Below are 6,707 nucleotides of genomic sequence, written 5' to 3' on the forward strand. Positions count from 1 at the left end.
GGTTCAAAAGCTTGGAAACAACCTCTTCTACGAAACAATGGGTAAGGTTGTGTACACTTTGCCCCTCCCAGACCCTATAGTAGCAAGAGCCTCGTACACTGGGTTGCTCTTGACTCATTACCCTACAACTTTGATGACAAATGTTTTCTTAGAAAAGACATCAGGTGTTCCCTCATTTTCAAGTATTTTTTTCACGAAGTATTTAAATCATAAGTCATTTCACTAACCTGAAAAACTGTGTGACCACAGTTTTGGCTTTTGAAATAATTCCATAAAAATTTTCATTTTGACTCAAAGAATTTTCTAATAAGTATCATTTTAAAGTTCTTTCCAAAAAGAAAAAAATATATAGTCAAACAGATTATTTTATGTGAGAAAAAAAATTATAGTTTTTAAGGAACCCAATCGAATAATTCTTTAATCTTTTAAGGAATTCAACTGTATGAAGTATGATATTGAAATCTAACAAATTCATCTTTTATTTGTTAGGTGATTTGGAGGGAATGAAATATAAAGTTTTTCATGAAATGCATTTTACCCCGTGTGAGTGACCCCAAGGAGGTAAGAGGAGTCAAACTTAGAACCATAGGCTTCCTGAGGTAAAAGTCCCTGGCCAACTTGGCTACCCCCTTGGGATTCTTAAGTTGTCCACAAGTGCTTTACCCAAAAAAAGTTGTCCACAAGTGTTATGGACTAATAATCTCTTGCTAATGAGGTCTCAAACTCCTTGGTCATATTTTCCAAACCAATGACATTATATGATAAAGGCTATGTAGGCTGCTGATGGCTGGCCGAGTGTGCTTTCTATTACAAAAAATACGGTAATTCCTTTCTATCCAAATGTGAGCTATGGTGTTACAAAAAACCTTTATATCCCCCTGAAAATTCTCTCCACCCACAGTCCTACTAGGGCTTCTAGATGGCTAGCACAATTTAAGAATGTCTCCCAAATCTGATAAGTGTGCACTCAAAGAATAGGTGATACATACTCTCTAGCCCTGCCCAACAAAAGCAACAAACAGGAGGGAATTCGACAATTCTCTTCCAGAGCTGGGCTCTAGTTGGAAGGGATTCCACAATGCATCTCCAAGCAGGATTAGACAACTCTCGGCTGTATTTGGGAAGGCCAGAGATTTTTTTTTTCTTCCGTATATGTGATACCCTACTTTTTAAATCTGGTCTAATTACACGATTGACCCAGTTTAACCATGCAGGACCCGAACCAGAGAGGGTTAAGGCGGGTTCCTTATGGATCATGATGGCAAGGGTAACTTTGAACACCGGTTAGCCGGACAAGTCCAAGTCAATGCCAGAGGAGATGGGTGTACCCAAGCTGTGTACATGCACATATCATAAGGCCATGTCCGGATAAAATAGGTATGTAGCCGTATCCTAAAGCGCATACGTATAATATACCTTATGCCAAGAGTGAGATTCGTGTCGAGAGTCGAATTCAATTATAATCTCACTTGTTGGCAAATTTTCGACCCTCAGGTGGGCAGTCACAGGTGGGCGCATCCGCCCACCTGAGTGACCCACCCATGTGTCACTAATGATTTTAAGAAAGTATAAATAACAAGATTTGTGTTTTTTTTCAATATCTCATTTATTACACTGAATAGTTGGTGAGAAGATTTAAGAGGAGAGAGAAAAGAAGAGAGGAAAGAGAACGAAGAAGAAAGGGGAAGGAAGAGGAAGAAGGAATGGATTTAAGCGGCGCCAAGGCTTGACCTTCCCATTTCGACGTCGAAAAAGTGATCTCCAACACGAGATCTACGTTTAGAGGTGAACAAAGGCTATGTTCTTAAACTTTCACCAAACCCAAATGAAACCCTTGATTTGGATAGAGTTCCTTGAGGTCTTGTAGATTCCCCTTGAAATGATAAATCTAAGGTTTGATAGATGGTTTATGTGTTGATTTTGAAGGATTTGAAGAAGTGTTTCCACGGTTGGAGGAGCATTGGTGATTTGAAGTGATTTTTGGGGTTTTTGAACGAGTTCTTGAGCAAAGAAGGTAAGATGGCTTCCATTCCTTAAATCTAACCTAGATCTAGATTAGAACCATCTTATGAGACTTTGAATGTGTGGAGAATGGATTTGGAAAAGTCCCATTTGAATTCCCCAAATGTTGGGGAAGGTTTCGGAGAAAAATGGTATTTTTCCTCCAAGACCGGTGGGCCCAACCAGTGGGCCGACCGGCAGGCCCTACCACCGGTCTTAGCAAGGCTAATCGGCGGGCCCTACCGGCAGGTCGACCGGCGGGCCAACCTGCCCGTCGATCATGACCGGTGGGTCAACCACCCGCCAGTCATGACTGGTGGGTCATGACAGGTGGGCTGTCTGACCCACCTGGGAGGCTCTCGGCATGATTTTTACGTCCGAATGGACCCAAAACGGACGTACGACCTTCTTTAGGATTCTAAACATGATTTTGTCACCAACTCTTCTTAGTTTTGACCCCAAAGTGGTGAAATACTAATCCCATTCACTCATGATAGGTTCATCAAATCTTACGTTTCTCGCACTGGATCTCACCCGTACCAGGCGTGAGTCTTTGTACACTACAGGTAAGTGGGGAGAGGACGTTTGGCCTTATTATAAGGCTTGTTTGGCATTCATTTAATTGTATCTAGACTAGCCATGTGATCATGCAAATTATGTGTAGCTTAGCTGTAATACCCTACTTCTTAAACCCGGTCTAATTACGCGGTTGACCCGGTTTAACCATGCAGGAATCGAACCAGAGGGAGTTAGAGTGGATTCCTTATGGGCTATGATGGCAAGGGTGACCTTAAACACCGGCTGACCCAACAAGTCTGAGCCAGTGCCAGAAGAGACGGGAGTGCCCAAGCCGTGTACATGCACCTACCATAAGGCCATGTACAGATAAAGTAGGTATTATAGCCGTATTTTAAGGTATATACGTATACTACATTGTACGCTAGGGTGGGGTTCGTGCCAGGCCCGAACTCTGTCAAAATCCCAAGTTTTGGCTCTCAGGTGGGTGCATCCACCCACCTGAGTGACCCATCCATGTGCACTATTCAGTTATTTAGGAAGTATATATATAGCATTTAGGATTTTCTTTTCTTTTCATTTATGACACCCGTACGTTGGTGAGGATAGTAAAGAGGAGAGAGAAAAGAAAGGGAAGAAGAAGGGAAGAGAAGGAAGAGGAAGAAGAGAAGGATTATAGCGGCGCCGAAGCTTGATCTTCCCATTCCGGTGTCGGAAGAGTGACCTCCAACTCTAGATCTACATTTGGAGATAAGCAAAGTCGGGTTCCTTAAACATTCACCATACCTAAGCTTAAACCCTTGATTCGAGTAGGGTTTCTTGAGATCTTGTAAATCCCTTTTGAAATGATGAATCTAAGGTTTAATAGATGATTTATGTGTTGGTCTTGAAGGATTTGAAGAGGTATTGACAAGGTGGAAGAAGCATTGTGGGTTTGAAGTGATTTGGAGGGTTTGAAGTTATTCTTGAGCAAAGAAGGTAAGATGGTTTCCCATCACTTGAATCTAACCTAGATCTAGGTTAGAGCCATCCTATAAGACTTGAAAGTGTGAAGAATGGGTGAGCCCCCATTTGAATCCCCAAAGAATGGAGGAAGTTAGGAAGAAACAGCAGGTTTCCCGCCAAGACCGGTGGGTGGAACCGGTGGGCCATCTGGCCCTCCTGTGGGCACCCACCTGAGAGGGCAGGGCCTTCGGGCACAACCGGCGGGCCCAACCGGTGGGCTAACCGACGGGCCACCCTGCCCGCCGGTCTTAACAGGGGCCCCTGGCCCAACCGACGGGCCAACCAGCGGGCCCCTACCCGTCGGTCCAAACCGGTGGGTAGGACCGGTGGGCCAGACAGCCCACCTGTCTGACCCACCTGTGTGGCCCCGAAGGTGATTCTTACGTCCGATTGGACCCAAATCGGACGTGCGACCTTCTTTTAACGTTCTAAACATGCTTTTTTCATCGGATCTCGTTAATTTTGATCCTAAAATGGTGAAGTACTAACCCCGCTCAATTATGTTAGGTTCACCAAATCCTACCCGTTTCGCACCGGATCTCACCCGTACCAAACGGGAATCCTTGTACACTACAGGTAAGTGGGGAGAGGACATTTGGCCTTGTTTCAAGGCATTGTTTGGCATTCGTTTAATTATATATAGTCTAGTCATGTTATCATGAATATGCTATGTAGATTAGTCATTCCTCACATTGTTATGCATGTGTGCTATGCCTACTTTCTAAATGCCAATTGAATGAGATGTTTATATGTTGAATGTAGACATTATTGTGCATGATGCATTGATAGACTAGATGCCATAGTCGGCTTGGAAATAAGTGCATTGGTGGCCCGTGGTATGGGACGCGGTGGTACTATACTACGACCCTTCCCAACAGGGGTTAAGGTGTTGGATTACCATTTGGGGGGAAGCAGTGGTCGCGGTTGTCGGGTCACTGTGGTGGTTAGACATAACGTCCGATGGGTCAATAGGACAGTCGGCAACCCCGGTGGTACATTCAAGAGGGCCAATCGTACTGCTTTTAAATTGCTGGAGTTAGCACCTTTAATTTCAGTCATTTACTTTTCTGTTGAGAGCCGGTGGACGGTATTGTCTTTACTTTTCCGAGTACTACGGTGGGCCTTCTCCGACAGCCCTATGGGTGTATCGTGGGATGGAGTTCGCGGCTCGTACCCGGAGTATACGCGCACTGTGGCTGTAGTAGCACTAAACCAAAGACTTAGTAATGTTGCTTAAGTGGATGTGATTTAAAATGTATTGCATGGCATGTAGTGCATATGATTGTGTTTTGATGTGTGGACTGCTGTGTGGTCCATCTTACCACTTACTGAGCTAGTGAGCTCATCCCATGGGTACCCTCTTTTTAGATGATTTTGTAGGTCATACATCTGAGGAGCACGGGGTGGGTCCAACTGTCGAGTTTCCTGAAGAGGACTGGTGGGCCCCTAAGGAGTTAGAGCACGGCATTGACTGCTCGTGCGAGAGTTGTGCTGCGGGACCGCAGTTCTGATGCCGTGCTGAGCTCCACTTTTGAGGTCGAGCTGAGCTCTAACATGTGATGCCGAGCTGGGCTCAACCCTTGATGCCGAGCTGAGCTCTAGCCTTTGTTGCCGAGCCGAGCTGTGTACTTTGATTATTTTGATGGGTTCCTTTATGTACTTGATATGTGAATTGTATTTTTACTGTGTAAATATCATGCCTTCGGGCCCACATGTATATAATTATTGTATCACAATTCGGATATCAAGTAGTATGGGATTATTCACAGGTAAAACTTAGTCTTCCGCTGATCTGATGAGCTTGTATTAGTGGTGTGTATGCTGTGGTGGAATACAGTATCAGATAATCTTGGCAAGTTTGGGTTAACCGGTGTTAACCAGGTCACTGCCCCGGTTCAGTGAGATCGGGGTGTGACATTAGCCATCCTCATATTATTATGACATGCGTGTTATGTTTATTTTCTCAATGTCAAATGTTGCCGTGATTTTATGATGAATGATGACATCATTGTGCATATTGCATTAATAGACTAGATGCCATAGTCGACTTAGAAACGAGTGCATTGGTGACCCGTGGAATGGGACGCGGTGGCACTATGCAATTGTACTATGTCATATAGAAGCATGCGGTGTAGGATTATCATCTTCCCGTGCTACGACCCTTCCCAACAGAGGTTGAGGTGTTGGGTTACCATTTGAGGGAAAGCAGTGGTCGCGATTGTCGGGTCACTGTGGCGATTAGACATACACCCGGTTGGTCATTAGGACAGTCAGTAACCCCGGTGGTATATTCAAGAGGGCCAATCGTACTGTTTTTAAATTGCTGGAGTCAGCAGCTTTATTTTCTGTCATTTACTTTTATGTTGAGAGCCAGTGGTTGGCATGCTTTACTTTTTCGAGTACTCACGGTGGGCCTTCTCCGACAACCCTATGGGTGTATCGTGGGATGGAGTTCGTGGCTCGTACCCGGAGTATACGCGCACTGTGGTTGTAGTAGCACTAAACCTAAGACTTAGTAATGTTGTTTAGGAGGGTGTGATTAAAAATGAATTGCATAGCATATAGTGCATATGGTTGTGATTGTTGTGTGGACTGTTGTGTGGTCCTGCTTTTCACTTACTGAGCTAGTGAGCTCATCCCACGTGTGCACCTCTTTTAGAGGATTTTACAGGTCATCAACCTGAAGAGCAAGGGTCGGGCCCCACAGTTGAATTCCCTGAAGAAGATTGGTGGGTCCCTGAGGAATTAGAACACGGCACAGATTGTTCGTGCGAGGGCTGTGCTGCGGGACCGCAGTTTTGATACCGAGCTGAGCTTACTCTTTGAATTTTTGGTGATCCCTTTTGTGTACTTGATATGTAAATTGTATTCTTCTTGTGTAAATATCATGCCTGTGGGCCCACATGTACTTAACTATGTATTACAATTTGGGTATCAAGTATGTTGGGGGAAATTACAGGTAAATTAAGTCTTCCGCTGAACTTTTGAATGATTTTCTTAGTTGTGTGTATGCTGTGGTTGGATACTGTATCAGATGATCCTGACAGGTTTGGGTTAACCGGAGTTAACCCAGTCGGTTCTGTGTGAACGGGGTGTGACAGTATATGGTGCTAAGGGTAGTTCTAGCTCCCCAAGCCCCAAAATGGGTTGGAATATTCTTTTTTTTTTTTGGTGGGGGGAGGGTG

The sequence above is a fragment of the Macadamia integrifolia genome, unplaced genomic scaffold (assembly GCF_013358625.1).
Source record: "Macadamia integrifolia cultivar HAES 741 unplaced genomic scaffold, SCU_Mint_v3 scaffold1222, whole genome shotgun sequence".
Lineage (NCBI taxonomy): Eukaryota > Viridiplantae > Streptophyta > Magnoliopsida > Proteales > Proteaceae > Macadamia > Macadamia integrifolia.